The 22879-nt window shown below is 39.9% G+C and overlaps 1 protein-coding gene across 2 annotated transcripts in view; it reads right to left on the bottom strand.

Annotated features, from left to right (window-relative positions):
* LOC145993200 (uncharacterized) overlaps positions 1-22879 on the bottom strand; it is a 776759-nt gene that overhangs the window by 549928 nt on the left and 203952 nt on the right. For both annotated transcript variants that reach the window (XM_083129421.1, XM_083129420.1), the window contains exon 3: positions 705-728. The gene's annotated coding sequence lies outside the window, so the exon portion shown is untranslated. The remainder of the gene's footprint in view (positions 1-704; positions 729-22879) is intronic.

Genomic DNA, 22879 nt, shown 5'->3' with positions numbered 1-22879 from the left:
TGAACCTTAAAGTGGCGAGTTTTATGAAAACTTCTTGAGCGCAAGAAAAATCCAGAACACGGCTTTTAACTTCTGCGCAGCAGTCTCCTAACTGTACAACGTTGCACTCCTCCCATTGGCTGATCGCCATGCACAACCTCGGCGTGGTCCCGCCCGATATCGCTTCTAAGAGCGTGCGTCGTATAAGTATGTACTATAAACAAGGCTAAATGCAATAGTAAACGGATGTCATCCTTGAATAATTCCGTATTTTTTCTTAGTTGATCATCCAATGCATATCGAATTCATACTTTGTCATATTCTCTTTCTCGCCATTAGGTGCTTTTAGGTGGTGATATTCACGTGACCACAAAATGAAAAAAAAGCCACAAGCATGCGCTTGAATCTTCTAACTTGAAGCAGCATGACTACAGTTCATTCCTTAAGATCCCTTCCTAAGATTCTTGATTCGATTGAAGTGACAACAATTTCTCTTAAAGGCTATTCTACTCGTACAGTCACGGACACTTCTGGATTGTAATAGCCTAATTTACTTTCATTGCAATCGCTACAACGCAGAAGTGTCCGTGACTGTACATGGAACTTACTTTCAGTTTTTGGTTTATTAATCTAAGTGCAAGCACACTAGAAATGATTGCCAATAAAATATTTTGAACTCAATTTCTACACAAACTAACTATAGAAAAATATATGGTTCCACTTACCACAGATTCCGGCTACAGGTAAACCTGAAAAATAAGTGAGATTCATGAATAATTGAAACAAATTAGATATATTTGACATTTATACAAGAAATACAACACTCTTCTGGAACAATATACGTATATAACACTAGTGTAAGTTATAAAATACACTGCTTTTTTGTACCTGTTCTCGCTCGATTGAAGTGTTCTGAATTGAGCTATGGGGTTGTTTTTCTCTACCACATCAGCGATCTATGTAACTTGTTAAGCAATTACGTACAGTGCGATGCATAAGTACCACCAAGCAAATTGTCCATCACCTTGTTTATTCTCTCTGTTTCATGGAATGAGAACTTCAAGAATTGAAACAAAACAAGCTGGTGATAGTGTCCGTGCCAACATGCGTAAAATTCCATTCATTAAAAATCACATTGGAAGGAAGATACAAATTAATGAAAATAGTCATGGACAATTTGCTGAGCTATACTTGTGCATCACACTGTACCTACAACATATAATACAAGTGTAAAGAAATGAAAACTGTACTAAAAGTATTAACACTATGTTAAAATGGTTACTATGCTTATACAACGACTGCATTAAGAACCACAGTGGCATGTACAGTCACGGACATTTCCGAGTTATAACAATCACATTTGCATTCAAAGGTGTTGTTACAGTCCAGAAGTGTCCGTGACTGTACGATGGCGTAGTTGCAAGCTCTGTTGCCTTGTAGTGAGACAGTACTTTAGAAAGAACAGTATTTATATAAAACACGCCCCGTTCCAGGCATCTGTGGAGCAAGGTCGCACATAACGGTAGAGAAGGGTAGAAAGCGAGTGGGCAGGTTAACAAGTTCACTAGTGGAACCCTCTCGAGTCACTACTTGCGCAGAGGACTTGCTTTCGTTCGCTTGCTCCAGAGACTCCTGGGACAGAGTATAGATGCCCCTCAGGTTATGGAAAATTATCTTTCGCTCATTATTAAATAAAATCAAGCCCAAGTTTTTGTGAATTGAAGTGTGTATGTTTCGCTTCTTACTAAGCACTATACTTATTTAGCATAATATCAATTGTTTGTGCTAAAACATTACTTTTCTCAGTTCAACCTAACAAGTTTTTACAAAAACTCAATATGCTGACCAAGGCAGAAATTTATTTTATTATAAAACAAACTAAACGTAACGTTTCAACCTTCTAGCAAGGTCTTCTTCAGACTCTGCACCAAGTACAAATGTAATAAGGTACAAAACAGGACGACATATATACACAAACATTACTCCCCTCCAGACTATTAGAAAATTGTTCTGGAGCATTCTAGCAGGTGGCTTTCCCTTGTCAACTGTACTTTCACCTAAAAGGCTAAACATATTTTCTTCCATCTAGAATGTGGTTGGACTCTTTATCTTACGCTATTTTTCCTTCATTCTTCTTCCTTCTTCTCTCCTCTTTCTCTCTTGTCCTTTCCACTCGTTCTAACACCTTCTTCCATTCTTTGTTTATCTTCAGTCCGCCATTCCAGTTCCGTTCATGGAGGGGAGTAATGTTTCTGTATGTATATCGTCCTGTTTTGTACCTTGTTACATTTGTACTTGGTGCAGAGTCTGAAGAAGACCTTGCTAGAAGGTTGAAATGTTACGTTTAGTTTATGTTTTACAAGGGTTGGATAAAAAGTAATGGCAACACTGGTATAATTGCTACTTGACTGTATTGGCAGAGGAGCACGTGTTACATTCCTTCAATGTAATCGCCCCCCCCCATCTCTACGACCTTCTGCCACACGTATGGAAGGCGTCGTACACCGTCAGCGCGTCCATCTCTGTCGATGTTCCGAAGTGACCGCCCTATAGCACGTATGATGGCTTCGCGCGTGTCGTAGTGCTTCCCGCCCAGTGGTTCCTTCATTTTGGCAAAAAGGTCGTAATCACACGGTCTCATACCGGTGAATAGGGCGGATGTTCCAGTACCTCCCACTACCAGTTTATGCAGGAGCGCCGTCACAGTGTTCGCAGTGCGACACTTTGCATTGTCAAGCAGGATGATGGGACACCGTGCCAGAACGTGCCGTCGCTTCCTTCTTAATGCGAGACGAAGGTGGTGTTGCAAGAAGGTGCAGTATGCTACGCCCCTTAGGGGGTACGTACTTAAATGTTATTTACCACGGCTACAGATATCTTAATCTCAGGGGGATAGGTTCTTTATTTGAGTATTCCAAATAAAAAAGCGTTTTATAGCCAAGAGGATATAGTAAAATGCGTATCTATATTCTGATAAATACAAAATACAGAGAATATATATATGTGTGTGTGTATAATCGAAAAGGTATTTTCTTCTTTTATTCTTCCTTCTTTTATTATGTAAACGGCTTTTCTTCTTTTATTTATTTCTTCTATAGGAAAAGTCTTCTTCTTCCTTTAAAGTGCTTCTTCTTCTTCTTTTATCATCAAAAGGCTTCTTCCTCCTTTAAAATGCTTCTTCTTCTTTTATCATCAAAAGGTTTCTTCTTTTAAAAGGCTTCTTCTTCTATGATTATCGAAAAGGCTTCTTCTTCTTTTATCAATCTCCTCTATGGTAACAGGAAGGCTTCTTCTTCTTCTTTCATCAATTTCTTCTACAGAAAATAAAGGCTTCTTCTTCTTTCATCAATTTCTTCTATGACAAAATATATGAATGGCTTCTTCTTTCTTCAATTTCCACTTCTTTTCTTTGGTAAAAGGATAATCTTCTTTTTCTTTCTTCTACCTTTTATGACAATCTCTTTCTTCTATTTACAAAAAATAGTCATCCCCTTTTATTCATCGGTTTCTTATTTCCTCTATTCATATCAATTCTTATTTCTTCTTTCAGCAGCAATTCTTATTATCTTCTATATTCCGACGAGATATTCTTATATTCTCGATAAATTCTTCTATTTATTCTTTCCACAGCAAATTCTTATTTCTTCTATTATTCTTTGCCGCTGGAAAAAGTCTTATTTCTCTCATTTATCGCAAATATTTCTCTTTACCATATCTCTCCTCGATAATATAGACAAATCATTATGCTGCATTCCTTGTAGAGAATTGAACCAAAGCTATAGAGGATTTTTAGGGGCGTCTAATCTGACAATAGCGCCACCTCCTATGTAACGACCAAAGGGGAATAACCAGGATCGCTAATAACAAGCGCTGCCAATGGCCCAGTGCGACTAATAAAGAGCGCAACCGAAAAGTGCTTCGGGGCGTCTAATTTGACACAGCGCCACCGGGGACAAACAACCAAAACACTGACGATGTTCTCCTCGTCAGAAAAATAAAAAGAGATACATTTCTGAATTCATTTGCTCACCTAATAACTTTCCTAAACGTTTCATATATGAGCATGTTCTTAATTATCTTAATTTACTATATACAACATTCTATTTACTTCTTCCATAGTATTTCGACTCTTCCTTTATATATTTCTCAATTTACTATAATATATATAATCCCTCTTCTCCGCTCCAAGTTTTTACAATGAGCTCTGATCCTCTTTATATGGCGTGCTGCCATCTGTCGTCGCTCTCGGGAAACTTCTTACTTGCAACTTTCATTGTGTCATCGAAACTGGCACGTGATAAGTAGTAGGCTGCGTTGACCGTCTGCCTAAGAGACGTTGTTCTTCTTGCCTAAACATATTGTTAGGGCGCTTGCACTCTCGTCCTCTGCTTCAGAGCACTGCTGTTTTTGACTGAATAACATACAATCGCACCCCACTCACTATACTTCCTCGTCTGACATTCCTTTATCAACCACGAAACGGTTGTGGCGCTGTGACTCGCCCCTTTCACGGGACAGCAGTGTTGCCATTACTTTTTATCCAACCCTTGTATAATAAAATAAATTTCTGCCTTGGTCAGCATATTGAGTTTTTCATATCATGGAAACAAGGCTTAATGGTGTTAAAGATTTTACAACATTCAATTACAACAACAAGAACTATCTATTTGCCAAACGAGAAAGGACGGGTCATGTCCCAATCTAGAGTATTGGTGATCAAAATATTGGTTACAAAAACCGAGCCGTTAGTGGTACAATTACCGGTATACTTCACATATATAAATGCATGCATAATTAAATCTTTTTTTGGAATCTTCTGCAAAATGTTTCTGTAATTAATTGCACAAGTTAACAGGTTGAAAGTCCTTTCTCTTATATATTCTACTATATATATATTTGTACAAGGAACTGTATAAATGTAACCATGAGTCTTTAAAGCGCGCCTAGGAACAAGATAACCACGTTCTGTCCTTATATGTTAAAAAGCAAGATTCGTAGAGCGCCATCTAACAGTGAAAAAAGAACGGCTCATTTCTGGGAACAGTTCAGCTCCACGTTCACACATTCAATTCGCATTTCAGTCTATTTGGAGCTACATAATAGGGTTTTGGGGCGTGTTCCAAAGTAGCTCCTACGAAAATAGGGGCCCTTGCAGCGGCTTTGGCCGAAAACGAAATGGAGGAAGGAAAATTTAAAGCCAAGCAACACAAAAGAATCCTGCTTCGCAGTTTTCTCTTGGGGGGTGGACCAAGTCCTCCCCAATCGATGAGCTCCGTGACGTAAATCCGGGTCTGGATGTCCATTGTATTCCAACTTTCAATTCATTTGACCGGAAGAAGGGAAGACATATCCTGTATCTTGTTAGCAAGAATGAAACGAACATGGGATTCTCTCCCCACTTTCCTTCTTCGGTGGTAACGAGGTGTCTTGCAAAGGATGTTTAGTAGCTTGAGTTCAAAACCCTGCTTTGTAAATCTGAATGAGTGTGTATTCATCAGTCTACAGCCTCTGCAATTACTTTTTTGTACCAATTAGAGTCAATTACCAAACCTTTATAATAGCCCCGTCTAGTTCGCTGCGCTTTTTGGTGTCAGGTAGATGCAAGCAAATGACGTTCAACCAAGTACACGATAAGCTGTGTTCAAGGCAGTGATGTGCCGTACACTATAAGTTTACGTCTACATGCGTTGTCTACACGTAATCTACGCGTAGATTACATTGGGCTGTAGTTTACATAGACTACGTAGACAATCTAAAGTGCATTAAAATTAATTTTCAAGGCTTTCATGAAAGGAAAGTGACATTTTCAACTATATTGGTTCCTAATGAACTTAAAAGAATCCAATTTAGAACAAAATGTATCTTCTCTTCTATCATCAATTATGGAAGAAGATATATAGTATGCAAAAAGAAAAGCAACACATGGCAGTCGTGAGGCAACATTAGACTTTCCCCCATAAAATATTAGAATATTTCCTGTGTTTAGATTTTTTCCTAGGTGAGAAATTATTCGAATTTGGAAGGGATCGTATAGAAAGTTCTTCTCGCACATCAGCAACTGATACGCAGTATAATTTTGTTTTAATTCCACGGCATCCTTTGCTAAGTTATCACCTTTTGCCATGTTGTTTACATAGAATACGTCATCTACGTGTATAAAATAGTCTACGTGTAGAATGTAGAGTCATCTACGTGTATAAAATAGTCTACGTGTAGAATGTAGACTATCGTTGTTCACGCGTAAACGCACATCACTGGTTCAAGGTCACCTGTCTGCTGCATTAAATGTTCATTTGAATAGTTAGCACGCACCGCGTGACCACATTACACTGCTCCAGAGCATAGTACAAGCGGTGCAGACATCAAGTTCACTACGTGGCGCCAAATCGACGAAGTAGACGGGGTAATAATATACAGGGCACTTAAACTTTGTCCTGGTAGACGACCTCCGTGTCGAGGTGGTTAGCACACCGCGCTACAACGCTAGAGGTCCCGGGTTCCTTATGAGTGTCCCTTTATCAATTTCATCATATTATCACTGATCCCCATCTTCGCGGTTAGCCAAAAGTGGCAGAAAAGCTAAGTAAAATAAATCAAGCCCTATGTTCCAGGAGTCTCGGAAGTGAGTGCATGGAGGGGAAAACGCGGCTACAGCTACCAGCCGTTTGCATTGCTTTGCTCCGAACACTCGTTTTCTACCCCTTTCGAACGTTATGCACGGCCTCGCTCCGCAGATTCCCGACACACAGTGTGGCTGTTAAATGGGGGGGTACAGATACAATACAGCAACCAGCTCGAGAACCAATCATACAAAACCGCATACCTCAATGAGGTGGGGTGCCGGATGGAGGAAGTCAAATCCTATTGGCAAACGGGGGCGGAGGACGCCTCTCCGGAATCCAATTGAAAAAGGGCCGAGGGCGAAGGGAACCGGAGTGCCGAAAGGGAACGGAGTCCAGTGTTGCTTTTGCCTGTCGATCCAAGGGTGCGAATGCCAAGACCAACACAGACGCTCTAACTCTGAAAAAGACATCTTCACTAAATCGTATCAACTAAACCAGAACGTAACTTCACATCTTAAAATTCAATATAACCACACTTGTATCGCACCGCACATTCCTTTATAACATCCACATAGCTTGGATAAGTTTTAAAGCCCTATTTCCATAGGAACCCAAGGCCAATCCTCATCTTTATTACAATCTTGAATTTTATTTAATCATTGCTCGTAAAGTCACATCTCCATTACAAATTACTGAACACAAACTTGTACCAGGCGACCTCGAGTTGCCAAATACTTAAACGGAAGGTTTTTACTGCCTTAGGCAGGTGTTTCTCCTTCATAACTTTTTATTCCTTCCTTTTATTCTTTCTTCAATTAAACTCCGGTAAATGCCGGGAGCATGAAGCACGCACATACAGGGAGAACTCTCTAGAGCAGTATTTCTCAACGGCCAGGCCGCGACCGGGCAACGAAGGATTCTCCTGAAATTTGAGACTTGCAGCCCGAGCTCGCAACTTGATTGAGTGAATGAATTGGTATTTTAATTTCACTTTATGTACAGTAAGGCTAATCGGGACTGGACCTACAGTTTAACCACTATGTGCTTCAACCTGGTATCGAACCAGGGATCCCTTGATTACAAGTCGACGACGCTACCACTGCGCCATCGGGAACGCACCCGTAACTTCCTGCAAAGATGTTCTTTCTTTCGGGGTTCACCAGTAATGAAGAGGAAATTATCGTTATTGTCCTCGAAAAAGTAGGGGCCGATAATTCCCTGCCCTGCAATGCCACGCCAGACTACGACCTTAGGACAGTGTAGTGGCAGCTCGAAGAATTGAATCAACCCAATATCGAACGTTCTGCTTAACTGCCGTTAAATGCCGCACCCTCGTACCCTCCCTGATTTCAACAGCCTAACAAATGTGATTAGTAATATTAAAATACTAATAATAATAATAAAATAAGGTGTGAACTGTAAATCCAAGACTATAACGTGTCTAACATTGTTCATTTCAGATAATTTCTTTTGAAAATTGGAAAGGAAAAAATTCCGCACCCTGTATATTATCTCAACTTCATTGTGACTGATAAACCTTCATCTAACTTAAAATTTAAAGACAGGACTTCAATTTTAATCATTAATTTCTATTGAAAAGTATTATTATTATTATTATTTATTTGTTCAGCACAGGATACATTTCCCAATTATGTTGAACATAATACACTGTGAATAAATAACAAGATAGAAGAGAGAAAAAAAAGAATACATGAAAGTATGAACGTCTATGTACACAATATTACATCAATTTATGAACTTATTGTTGTGATTATCTTCTTTTTCAGCACACTACGTGAGTCTGTGAACATAACAAAGTCTACAGTTTTTAATTGTTCATAACTTCATGATAAGTTCTGAAGCACAACAGTGGGTCTTTGTTGAGAATTTTGTTGTTAGGTGGTAAGACAAAATGTGTACTCCTCTCAACCAACTACTCTTAAGATTTTGTAGACAAAATGTAAAACGAGAATACAGAATACTGTAACATCTAGAAGTTTCTTGCAATTTTTATGATAATCTGTTTCTAAGAATAGTCTAGTTATGAGCATAAATATGCAATTTGTCACAAGGTTGCCATCTATCGGCAGAATCCAAATTCAATCAGGAGAGGGTTGGGGGTACGTTAATGAAAAAAAAAAAATGGGTAGAAATAACACCGTTTTTTACGACACGAAACGAAAAAAGGTGCAGGGGGAGTACACGAAGTGTGTGTGTGTGCCGAGGTGGAAACTCCTTGGAGGAAGGAAAAAGACTGAAAACGACAACGGAGGCATCTAGCGGCAGTAGACGACATTACGGATGAATTATGGCCACTTTGAAAGACTCTGGATCCTGTATCACGTCGTCAACGAACGTGGCAGCGGGCGATAGGACGTCGTAGAAAGGCATGCTCTAAGGGCAAGCGCGAAACTTTGCGTCCTGACGAGTTTAACGGCTGCAAGGAAAAAAATAGGGGGTGGGGAGAGAAGCGAAGAAAAAGTAATTTCGAACGTGTTCGCTGAGAATTTGCCAGATTTGTTGACGCGCGTCGTTTCCAAAGGATCACGTAGTGGTCGAAGTTGCAATAAAAACTGCTAATTGCGATATTATGACGAGGAAAGAGGGGTTGAAACTACCCTCTCTTTCCATCCCTCCGTGATGCTTACTCGTGTATAAGGATGATTTTACTACACGTGGCCGTTCTGTTGATTTCTTCGTCGATTTTATGATCTTGCCCGCTGAGAATTTCAAACCCTGCTTTTATTCGATCAGAATAATTCTGAACTGTTTCCATGGATCTTCAGTGGACGTAGAGAGGGAGGTGCAATTTGTATGGGCTACGTCACAGGTTAGCAATGATATTTCCTGAAACTACAGGGTGGTCCGAAAGTCTTTTGTTACTTTTCAGTGCTTTTCGCGGTCTTTTTCTCTGTGAAACAGGAACATTTGGGAATTCTGCTGCAAAACGCATCCTAACTTCCCTACAAGAATTCATAATGACGTAAGAGTCGTACATTTTTGTTTTAAATTGTATGTTTAGCGTGGCAGAAAAGCACCAGTAATACGTGAACTAGAACAAAACAATCTAAAACTCTTGTTAACACCTTAACACTTCACAAACCCGTGTAAACTGGACACCAACTATCTTGATAATGAAGCACTGACACGTCTAGTGCCATGGTCAGCGTACAGCTGTGGGGTCTTAATGCCTGGATGCGCTCATACTTCCCGGCGCGCTACTTAAAAGTGAGGCCACGATAACAACTGGCACGGGGAACGCCTTTATGTCAGTAACCCTCTGTTGCCGCGTTTACCTACGAAGAAACTTGAGGTCAAACAGCCAATAAGGCCTACCGCATGCCCCCTGTTTGGGCAAGAAGCGGCAACCATAGAATCCCTGCTCCCTGAAGCAGCCAACAGGGAAACAGGATTTTGTCAAAATAAGCGTTCTGCGCTGGATGGCTAGAAAGAAGCTTAGAAAAGAAAAAATAGATGGCAGCACAAGATAAAGGAAAATAAATCTATTGTTGGAGGATAAGAATCGGTTTAGTACAAGCAAAAATATGATAATAAGTGGTAGAGAAGAGGAAGGCGGTGTATAAAAATAGATAATAGATGGAAAGGAAAACAAACTTGGTTTTCATTATTCAGCAAGTTCAAACCTACAGTTAATTTTTAGGCACGTTTGAGGAAGTATTCTGAATGTAGGAACTCCACAAGCATATTCCTGTGTAGATCGCTGTTAAATGCTACCGTCCCTCCAAAAAGTTAAATTCACTGCTGCAAAAGATAATACATACATTGTAAAATCAAGTAGCAATTGAAGCTAAGATTGCTGTTATTTTTATATTATGTAGGCATCAAATAAATACATACCTAAAATAAACACATGCTCTAACAGTAATACTTAAAAGGCTATTATTTTTCTTATTTAAAACCATAAATGTGTATCATGGTCAAGGTTTCTGTTGGCAGTATGGAAAGAAGGGGGCGCCCTGACAAAAGTTAGATATTACGTTATTCATTTTTTTTCTGACATTACGTTGTGAGAGGGCTCGTTGCAGTCGTAATATAAAGGATAGTCACATAACTCCACCGCGCACGGAGATTGAGCAGCTACCGTGACGTAACAATCCTTGGCTTAGACAAAAAGATACGTCACACATTCTCGGAACCGAAACGGAAGAACGACGTTAACGGAAACTCTTTCGAAACACAAACTAAATGGACGACAATCGATATGGAATTGTCATTTAGCAGACTTAGGTCGTGAATTAAGATGGAGCAGGGTCCACGGGAAAAGATGACGTAAATAATTCACAGGCGAGGTTTTCGTTAGATACAAGGCACTTAACAGCTTTCAGGTAGGGTCTGTGAAACTGATGCAACATTAATGATCCGAGCTTCCCTCCCGACATTTCGAAAGAAAGTAGGAAAGTGCTTTGATTTACCTCGGTCTCGAGAACCGGAAATCGCGTTCAGCCGTCCGCCCACGAACCAGTAATTCGGATGTTGCTACGAATCTGTTTCTGTGAGGACACCCAGTGCATGTTGCAGAAGAGGGAACCAGTTATGATGTAGAATGAAGTTTCGCTCTGCATGGTTGAAAATGGTGGTGGCTTTGAGAGACAAAAACAAATTGGGTGTGATTCAGTGGCGTTTCTGCATTCAAAGTGGTGTGTTCCGACTAAAGAGGTGTCGAGACGACACTAAGCCCTGAGACAGGTGAATACTACTCCCCTGTCAGTTGTGCCTGAACCACCGAACAACGCATATCACAGCGGGCTGAGGAAGACAGTGTTTCCAACCTCCGAACACAACAAATCCCTATATTGCTACATAAAAAAGGTAAAGTGTTCCCCTGTGCTTAGCACCACGCCATGAAGGCGTATAGGGGGTGCGGGGGTAACGCCCCACACTTTCTTGATCCGGTCGTGAGTGGGGGTGATGTGATCAGCACCACGCCCCTGACCGCCTTTACCCCCCAGGGTTTTTCCTAGGTACCCATGTTATTGGACGCTGGGTGGGCGCCGGGGCCGCTTCCAACGTTAGAAAAGTTCCCGGATTCAAACCGGCCGGGGATCGAACCCGGGACCTTTAGCATGGTAGTCAGACGCGTTACCGACTGAGCCACCGCGGCCGTCCTATATTGCTACATGCCAAGTACAATGTCTCGATTTATAGACATAGAAGAAGAGAGAAGGGGAGGGGAAGAGAGAGTGTGGAGGCAGAGAGGGGAGAGAAAACATAGAAAGGAAAGAGAAAGAAAGAAGTCTAACCTCCTGGGCGAAGATGGGCTAAATCCACCATTTCTCTTTCCCGGAGAGAAATCGCCAATGTTCAAGGTTCGAATCTCGGTCTGGACATGAGTGTTTTTCATGAGTATCCCCTCACCAACTTCATCACATATATCACTCATCGTCGCGATTAGCCAAAGGGGCAGAAAGCGACGCTAAATAACAAAAATCAAAACTCTAGAAAGAGATTAAACAAGGGAGAACAAATAAATTCCGCACCCACTCTCTTTCTTCCTCTGTATCTATATTTCAGAGAGAGGAGGGATAAAGAAGGAGAAAAGAGAGAACAAGAAATAAAGGGTAGAGAAAATTAGTGGCCTCTCTCTCTCTCTATCTATCTGCCTCTTTTTCTCCATCCCCTCTCCCCTTGCTCTTATCTGGAGTCTCGAAATATGTCTATAATGTATGCAACATATACCGTGTCATACACAGTCTTTGTTAGTGTTTCGGTGAGGGCTCGGACCCTCTAGACCCCCTTAATACGTCCTTGCAGGTGATACTACTTACGTAACATCTCTGGTAGTTACGCATTTGCAACCTGGAAGCGAGTCGTAACTCCCGAACGCACCAATCAACTAGCGAGTCGATGACGTCATTTCAACCGAGCCCCTATCGCTAATCATCCCGCTGATGAATTGCACTGGTGGTAGACTCACTGGCTGGACTCGCGAAAATCAGCTGGACACGTTCCGATATGCCTGCACTTACGTGAAAGGATATCGCACACCGCAAGGACAGCAAACAACACGCAACAGAAGCTTAGGGAAGAAAATTACACCGTAAAGAAGGAAACGGGAAAAACATGACTCCATTGAAGCAGAAAACTTTACAGAGGTCAATTAGAAAAAAAAATAAAACCTCTCCTGATTGTTGAGGAAAGGGAATCCCATACAATCCGTTTAAGTTTCTGCAGAACTCCCCGACGCAATCTTCCCTACCCACTTCTTTGCCCTGGCTCTCCTTTCGATGGCAATTCAATTTCTTCCAAAGAGCTTCCCAGGAATAGCCAAAGCTACTTAAATAAGAGGAAAAAAGGGAGCAGGACGGGAAAACAGGAGGGGAAAAAGGGGGAACCTTTTGAAACAGGGAAAGCTGTTATAAAGCCATGCTTTTGATTCGGGCGTTCAGAGACAAACCGTCTAGAGTACCGGAAATGGGAATAATCGTAGAGGATCTTGGGGGGAAAAAAAAGCGCTGAAAATTAACGCTCTGTGGAATGGTTCTCAAGCACTCAATGAAACATTCTTGTTCTTAATTAGTTTGTTAGGGCAGAGGAGCTAAAATAAGAGGCAGGTAACTACGGAGATTTATATATAAATACACTATCCCAGACAGCGTAGAAAACCTGCTGCAAGGCTGATGTAAGCTTGCCATGTCAATTGAAAAAGTTTGGAACGAACTATCTAGTCGAAGTTGCAGCAAACTTGGCAAGGCAAGCCTGTATCAAGCTTCTATTAAGTAGCTGTAAGCTTTCAGCAGTAGCCTCACTTACCGAGTACCACTTATATCGAACTTGGCATACCATGCTTACAATTATTGTTAAAGTGTCCTGCCTGCACTGTCTGACCGTGATTAAAAGGAACAGCGATAGGTGCTGTGTAGATATGACGTCATCAGTTCGCTTCTTTATTGGAGGCTTCGAGTGTTTTGACTCGATCTGAAGCTGCAAAATCATTACAATTAAAGATGTTACCAAAATAATATGACTTTAGTATCCACGCCACATGAAGTGAGGCATACTTCACATTTCAAACAGTTATTTCAATTTTAGTGACTTTTATTAACATTGCTTTATGTGTATGTTCATTCCAGTATCTTTAGTTGGCACACCTTTTTTCAAAATTTTGAAAAAGAACTGTAATTTATAAATAATAAGCGATCCATTATCTTCACTATAAGATGTTTAACTTTGGAAGTTCTTCCTTTCAGAAGAGTGCTTTGAAAGATTTGTATAATTCTTCTGCCATCTACACGTGAAAATCTAAATCCTTCTAAACAACATGTTAGCATAGCGCATCGAAGAGGAACTGTGATCACTAGAGCTCCAATTCTCAGGTTTTAACCTATTTTATTTCTTACTTGGTAACATCGAACATATATTTTCGTTTTAGTCATTTCGTAATGAAATACATGAATCCTATACGTCCTAAAAACGCCTAAAGGAGTAAAGATTCTAAATAAAAGGCTTAATTGAACTTTTCAGCTAAATAAATGTAAAAAAATTAAAAATGCTGAAAACTTGTTTTGTTTCATCAGAGTGAACACATTGTTAACTGTACGGCAATACGATAACGCATTCTCTCTCCCCCCTCGCTCTGTCTCACACACACACACAGAAGGGGGAATGGAAATGAGAGAAGGAAAAGGGCATGAGAAAAAATGGGAGAATAGCTTTACAATGACACGTATTAAATTTTTCCGAAACTTCATTGTTGTTGTGATCCAACAGATTCCCGCTGAAGATTGTAAAAATTTAAGAAAAGCAGTTACAGTTCAGAATAAAGAAGAGAACAGAGCTAGTCCAAGTTATTCCTGATGCAACATGCCTAAAGTGAATGCCGCAAAAAGTAATTTACTTCGACAATGGATTGTTAAGGATTCCCATATTTCAACAGATGGTAAGGTCATCTTTTGCAAAGCATGTCAATTAAGTTGCGACTAAAAATCACATTTTGAGCAACATAAGGAGTCGTCAACCCACAAAAACAATATCACAAATAAGCTGAAAACGTTGATTCAAACATTTATTTCTTCATCTGCGACAAGTTTTAAGATGGATATTTTTAATGTTCGGTTGTGTCAGGCATTCCTATCACCAAACGTGCCATGGAATGTGTTGAAGAACAAGGTTTACACAGTTTCCTTGAAGACATTAGTGGTCGTAAAATTAAAGATGTGTCTACCTTGAGGAAGAACTATATGACACTAGATACCACAAGAGCCGACATATGTGACCATTACATGTGGCTTTCTGTTGATGAGACTACAGATAGGTGCGGCCGTTACATTGTCAATGTTGTCATCGGGAAGCTCGATTCTGCCGAACCTAGAAAACCGCATCTAGTCCTATGCAAAGAACTAGGGAAAACAAATCACAGCACTACAGCTTGGGTTGTTAGAGAAGCCCTACGTATTGTGTGGCCTACAGAGAATAGAGATTAAAAGTTTCTCCTCCTGCATAGTGATAGTGCCGCCTATATGATTAAAGCAGGAAAGGTTCTGTCAAGTTTCTATGTGAATATGATCCACGTAAAGTGCCTAGTTCATGGTTTACATCGGGAAGAAATAAGAAACAATTTCCCAGGAGTAAATGATATTGTTTCTTCTGTCAAGAAAGTTTTCCTGAAATCACCAAGTCGCATTCAGACATTCAAAGAGTTGCTACCCTAAATATATCTTTCTCCAGAGCCGATGATCACCCGCTGGGGGACTTAGTTGTCAGCTGCACTCTAGTAAGCTGAACATTACCAGGAAATAAAAAGTGTTGTGGATAAATTTGACAGCAGCGAAGCTGCCGACGGCAAAGAATGCTGTACATAATAGCAAAACTATCGCTTCTCTTGCATTCATAAAATCCAACTTCGCTGACTTTCCTGCTACCATTGAACACCTGGAAGGTGCATCCCTTCCAATAAACGAAGCAATGAACATCATTGTAACACTTTCAAAGAAGGAAGTACCAGGGGTATTGGGTGGTGTACTCTCTTTAAAGCTCTCTAAAGTCCTGGAACGAAATCCTGGATATGTGAAGATGAAGGACATATCTGCAGCTCTCCAAGGAGAACAAATACGTGGAGCCTTGCCATGGAGACCTAATGAACTTGCATCTTTGAAGTATGATTCAATCTCTTCACGTTGTGTGGAATGAACATTTTCTCAATACAAAAATGTGTTGAGGGACAATAGGAAATCTTTCACAATATATAATGTGGGATTGTGCATGATTGTTCACTGCAACATTTCATCTTTAAAAAGTGACGATTTCGCTTTGTATGCTAACCTTTAACTTGGTATTTTAAAAACTGGAACTTTGAGCTTTTATTATTTTCTGTATTTTCTAAAAAACTGTGTTTTTTGTATGCTTTAAGTTTAGTAAACATGTAATAAGATTGTCACAAACTTATGTGTAGGGCTCGGAAATTGAAGACCTATAAATTGCCAAAAAAAATCTATAAAAAGACCTGAAAATATCAAAAAAGGACCTAAAAACGGAAAAAAAGGATCCAAATTAATTAATAACTTCAGTTTTAACCTCCCCACACCTCCCTCTGCGCGGCACCTTGAGATCTTTGCAGGCGCGTGCTGTCTGGTCGTATACACCGTGCTGAAAACTTCAAAACAAGAGAAAGTTGCCACTTACAGCGCCACCTTCCAGACAAGTTACGGTGAAAGTACCGTACCTGCTTCAGTCGTCCAAAAATGTTTTTCTCGTTTCAGGGATCGGTCCAAATATATTTATTCCTCCCTTTTTTGTATTTCCTTACTACAGAAAGGATGTTTAAGAGGTGATGAACTGATGATGATTCGAATTGAGAATGGGCAGTAAAAACGTAGTCGAAAGAAGGTGAAGTTGAAAAATAAGAGCAGTTAAGACATAAAAAGGCTAAAAAAGGATCAATAAGCCAAAAAACTCCGAAAAAGGTAAAAAAAGGACAAATAAAACCCACCTTTTTCTGGCCTACAATGAACCAAAATGAACATATATTATGTTGGGCCTCGTCTTCGGACACTAGGGAAATAAAAGGATCTTTCCTCAACTTCCGAGCCTTACTTATGTGTTACCTAGGATAGCTGGTATCAAATGTTGTAAAATTGCCTCTTTTATTTAATGAAACTGAGTTCGAACTATAAATAATATGTTGTATCTAGGGCTGAGTAGATACCGACGCCAATGTCAGCAAGAGGATTAGCGATGGGTGCTCGGTTGAGATGACGTCAGCGGCTCGCTAGTTGATTGGTGCGTTCGGGAGTTGCGACTCGCTTCCAGGCTGCAAATGCGTGACTATCAGAGATGTTGTGTAAGTAGTATCACCTGCAAGGACGTATTAAGGAGAGTCTAGAGGGTCCGGACCCCCCCACCGAAACACTAACAAAGACTGTGTGTGACACGGTATATGTTGCATACACTATATATTTCGAGACTCCAGATGAGAACAAGGGGAGAGGGGCTGGAGAAAGAGTGAGAGAGAGGCCACAAATTCTCTCTCTCTCTCTTTCTCTCCTTTCTCCTTCGTTATCCCTCCTCTCTGAAATATATACTTTTCCGGCATTTTTGTCCCTCAAGTTCTGCAAAAATTCCACGCGACACTTTCATGGGGTCTATCTTTGTAATTGTGCAAAATTCGAATTTATTTTTATTTTGCACCAGTTTTGTATGAAAAAAACTGAATTTTGTGCTAACATAACATGTAATTTAATATTCTGATGTAATTCAGGAACATTTTAAAGCAAAATCCTTAGTAAATTGATGCATATAATTAGAGTATACTTGCAGTATACATCAGTAGTTTGATCTACTTTTATTTTACAATGTTCAAGCATCGGTTGTAACGGATAAAGAAGATGGGTATCGGTTTAAAGTTGTATCGATCCAGTCCTAGTTGTAATTAATAGTCCTCACGAAATAGTGTAGCTCAAGCAGCTTGCATGCGGCTTAATATAACATTGTTTCCTATGAAACAGCGCGTACCAGGATATGACAATTTATGCAAGTTATTTGTATGCAATAATTGGAGTTAGGGTGCTATATAAAAAGCTAGTGACCCGTCCACAGTGTCACGCGCTGAGATATATATATATATACAGCGCCATCTGTTGAGAGCTTTTGTTTACAATATAAGTATTTTGAGACTTCCAAGTTTATCCTCATTTAGAAGTTGAACTTCCGAAAATCCATTTTTATTGGATGTTAAGAGGTTTCTGGATCCAGAGGTTTGAGCTGTGCGTTATATATGTGATGAAGGATTAGAGTTTATAAATATTTAATTAACAAAAAACACAAAAATATTGTAACCCCAATATATAATTATTTATTTTAGTTACATTCCATCGAAACGGACGTAACATCCAAACGCTTTTTTAGTGGTACTAAACTGCAGACCCTAACAGGATATTTATTTTCTGATAGACATGTTGCATTATTCAAGCTGCAACCACAAAAATCAAATTAAAATTTGTCGTAAGGGACATAACCTACAGTAGACATCTACATGGAACAGGTGAAGAAGATACAGTGAGAATTTGAAGCATTTTTTGCAAAACAACTAACGTACCAAGTATTTAGACCCAACTTACTTTCTTTTTAGCTATAAACTTCAGTACAGTCCGACAGGCATTCTAAACGCAAAGAGGATGATAATTTTCTGGCACGGGAAGGAAGAAACTGGCATATTTTAACCGCCATATTGAACCCCGACGCCATCATGTATGACGTCAAGCCTTCGGCTAGACCAGCGCCCTCTCCGCAAACCTATTTGTCTCCTTCCGCACGAAAACCACTTCTGCAGTGGCGAGGACGCACGCTCGGTTGACAAATCTGTTGGTTTGCGTTTGCAGTTTGCTTGTCAGACAGCAATTCGGTTGTCAGGGCCCGGGCTTCTTAGCGTTGAACAGCGGCCAAAAAGAGAAATGATTTTTTCCGCTCTTCTCCCGATTCTGTTATTGGCCTCTGGAACGAGAAATGAACTGGAGCGGTTAGTAGTGTTGTTGTTCCTAGGGAAAGCGTACATCCATACCAATAGCTCCTCCTTTGTTCCATATTGTAAAGAACAAAACTTGCTCTGCAAGCCCTTTTTTTCCCTTTGCCCTTTTTTTTTTAAAAAAAAAAAAAAACTTCCTCGATGTCTTAGATCGGAAACTTTTCTCCGATTCAAGATAATTCAGTTGTGAAATCCTTCTCAAAGGGTTGATCAGGGAAGTTTTTCAATTTCAAGAACAAAAAAAATAATTGCTTGTAAAATGCTTTTAGCATGGCCTAAATAGCAAATGTTTCTCTCAACTGAAGAGCACTTCCTCCGAAACCTTTTGAAAAAAGGTTTTGTAATTCAAGTCAAAACTTTTTTGCAAAATAATTAACCAGTATCTCTTCAGGACTTGAAGGACTCAATTTGAGATTGCTTGTCCAATAACCGAACTAAAAGTTTTTCATATGATACAGTTAATTTAGAAGTATCTCCCATTGAGGTTTGCGAATAAAATAATTAATCAGGTAGCTATTTCCAAGATTCTGTAACTGGTTCTTTTGCATTTGTACTTTTCACATCGTACATCATCTTTCTTCCTCTATAGGTCAATTGCAGCGATGAATGATGATTAAATCATATTGATGAAGTGGATACACTTGCCTAGGACCACATGTGCCCACTCATATCTGGAACCTTCGCTGGTGAAATCAATGTCCTCCTATATGTAAAAGTGTGTGTGTGTGTGTGTGTAAGTAAGGTTAAGCTACCCCCTGCACAACAAGCCATGGAGGTAGGGACCCGTACACACGATCTCAACAATCAGGAGAGGTGATGTCATCAGCACCACGCTCCGACCACTTTACCTCTCGGGTTTGTCTCCAGGTACCTATTTAATTACAGACTAGGTGAACCCCAGAGCCGATCCACCTGAAATCACCACCCTGGAATGAAACACGTGTCTCCCACGTGGCAATCAGTACTTAGTAGCTATACATACCGCAATATAATTGTCTGCATGCTAGAGATATGTGCGTAAAAATAAGCGGAACATGATGGGTCGAAAATGAAGCATCCGGGCAGTCACGCGCTATCTCGGCCCAGAGCCGAAATGAACGCACTGTATACATATGTTTTAGATGCATATGTGTGTACACACACACTCCCAATATATCACAGAAAGCCTCATCGCAGAAATTTCCAAGCATTGAAAGTTTTCAAAAGTGTAATTATGAAAAGTTTATTAAAAAATTATATTCAACCATTGAATTTATTGCCAAAGTAGTAGCCTAATATCGCAACGCGACCTGTTTGTTGCCTTTGAAACACCAATGCTTAGTCTCGCTCAGCGTGGAGATGTATAATAGCTTGTAATTTAACACACACAGGAGATGAATTGCGTAAATATTTAAGTGAAACGTGCAGGCTCAGCCAGGACTCTAACCTGGGTCTTATGGCATACCGTTTCATTGCTTTACCAGCTGGTACTACGCGGTATACGAGAAGACTCTGGTTCGCGTCTTGGTGGAGCCTGCATTTTTCGCATAAAAATATATATCATCTCCAATGTGTGCGAAATTATGTGGAAACACTTCTGTGGTTATTTCAGATATTTGCTATGAATTATTAAGAGCATGGGGGAGAGTTTTTGCGAGGTTCTCCCCTCCGCGGCGACTGCAAGCACTGTTACCAACTTAGATTCTTTGGAACCAGATTTGGCTCTTCAGTGTACTAGTTTGACTGTGAATGGGGCGACCACCCCTGGCTCCGGGCCACATAGACCAACTTTTGCAAGTGATATTGTTATATTGGCTACGCCGCTCCACCCCCTCTTACCTCCCCAGCTACTATTTATAGCGCCGTGGAGATGATATAATATTGTTATCCGGGAATGGTTTATTTTCGATTTCATACGACCATCGGTGGATTATTGAGATGGGTGATGCCGCCAGATCTAGACGGTGAAAACTAAGAATAAATTGTCATCACTTTAAAGTTAACCGTAATAGCAACTTCTCTCCCTGACCGACACTTAACATTACCCTAGGAGGCACTCTATCGAGCCTTCGAATATCAAGCTCCTTGAAACTAAGTTTTCACTCCATTTAAGGTGAAATTTAGCTCTTTTATGCGCATCAGGTTTGGCAACACTGCTTCGGAGAGGACGTGTGCGCCAGAAAAATACATTACGCTTATGGGAGCATCATTATATTTGTTCTCTTTGAAATATCAAACATCCAGTGGCGTAGAAAAGTACATGAACGGAAAAAGGATACGTTGAACAATTTCTTGGTAGTTGGAAAAGTCGAAACTCCCATTTGATTAGTCGCTACTTGAAGTTGAAGTTTATTCTCCATAAGAAATACATGAGATGCTATATTTTTTTTACATGAGAAATTCATACTACCTCATATGGTCGGAGGTTTTTTTTTCCTTTTTTTGGTAGCAGTGCACATTCCGACGATATTGAAATGTGCAACTGGTGCAAAACTGTCACTCTTCACCTCAAGAACGAAGAAAAAAATATGCTAGTTCATATCGAATGTGATTGATTACAAACCGCACGCTTACCACAAAAGCCACGTCCGTCGTTCGGAAAGTGACAAACATAATCACTGTACAGTCGAGAAAAACCGAGTTGTCAAGCGATCGAGTGCGTTTGGTATTATTGCAAGCCACAACGACAACCTGGATGACTGCGAGTCAGTTAGACACAAATGTAAGTGGCCGGAATTTGATTATCGGGTTCATCTGGTTTCAGAGCACTATACAATAGCCCTTAAACAACAACAGTCGTCATAGGTGGAGTGGATGCGGAAATTCGAACAGCGGGTGATAAATTTGGATGTTTCATAAGGGTGCGTTGCTGGAGATAACTCATTACATTCCTATTCAGTGCGGTGTGTAATGGATGGGATACATTACGTGCGAGTGAAGTCTATTTGTCATCTCAGGATAATCCTCTCCTTCCGTAGATCAATGTAAATTCACACTAAAAACTACAAAGCTGTCTATGAAACGTACACATTTGCTGCTTTCTAGCAGCATTCTTCTTTCTTTCTTTTAATTGCAGTCAGAAATTCCTGGTGACTTTCAAACAAGTGGTAAACAGCAACAAAGCCACTGCTCATTTAGTCAAGTTGCAAACTGCAGTCAAGACACTGTGCCCATTATTAAGTAAAGATGTGGTAAATAGTGGTAAAAATTATTTTTATACAATGTGGAGACCTTGGGAGTGTAACGTTGTTGCAGTTCGTGTTGGATGTTTAAACACTGCAGGGAAAAACGCCAATAGCGCTTCTCAGAAAAACAGATGCTGTCTCGAAACCAGATACGCTGGAGAAAGAGTGAGAGAGAGGCCACAAATTCTCTCTCTCTCTCTTTCTCTCCTTTCTCCTTCGTTATCCCTCCTCTCTGAAATATATACTTTTCCGGCATTTTTGTCCCTCAAGTTCTGCAAAAATTCCACGCGACACTTTCATGGGGTCTATCTTTGTAATTGTGCAAAATTCGAATTTATTTTTATTTTGCACCAGTTTTGTATGAAAAAAACTGAATTTTGTGCTAACATAACATGTAATTTAATATTCTGATGTAATTCAGGAACATTTTAAAGCAAAATCCTTAGTAAATTGATGCATATAATTAGAGTATACTTGCAGTATACATCAGTAGTTTGATCTACTTTTATTTTACAATGTTCAAGCATCGGTTGTAACGGATAAAGAAGATGGGTATCGGTTTAAAGTTGTATCGATCCAGTCCTAGTTGTAATTAATAGTCCTCACGAAATAGTGTAGCTCAAGCAGCTTGCATGCGGCTTAATATAACATTGTTTCCTATGAAACAGCGCGTACCAGGATATGACAATTTATGCAAGTTATTTGTATGCAATAATTGGAGTTAGGGTGCTATATAAAAAGCTAGTGACCCGCCCACAGTGTCACGCGCTGAGATATATATATATATATACAGCGCCATCTGTTGAGAGCTTTTGTTTACAATATAAGTATTTTGAGACTTCCAAGTTTATCCTCATTTAGAAGTTGAACTTCCGAAAATCCATTTTTATTGGATGTTAAGAGGTTTCTGGATCCAGAGGTTTGAGCTGTGCGTTATATATGTGATGAAGGATTAGAGTTTATAAATATTTAATTAACAAAAAACACAAAAATATTGTAACCCCAATATATAATTATTTATTTTAGTTACATTCCATCGAAACGGACGTAACATCCAAACGCTTTTTTAGTGGTACTAAACTGCAGACCCTAACAGGATATTTATTTTCTGATAGACATGTTGCATTATTCAAGCTGCAACCACAAAAATCAAATTAAAATTTGTCGTAAGGGACATAACCTACAGTAGACATCTA

The sequence above is a fragment of the Lepisma saccharinum genome, chromosome 1, assembly GCF_977018435.1.
Source record: "Lepisma saccharinum chromosome 1, izLepSacc3.1, whole genome shotgun sequence".
Classification (NCBI taxonomy): Eukaryota; Metazoa; Arthropoda; class Insecta; order Zygentoma; family Lepismatidae; genus Lepisma; species Lepisma saccharinum.
This window is presented reverse-complemented; position numbering and strand designations above follow the sequence as displayed.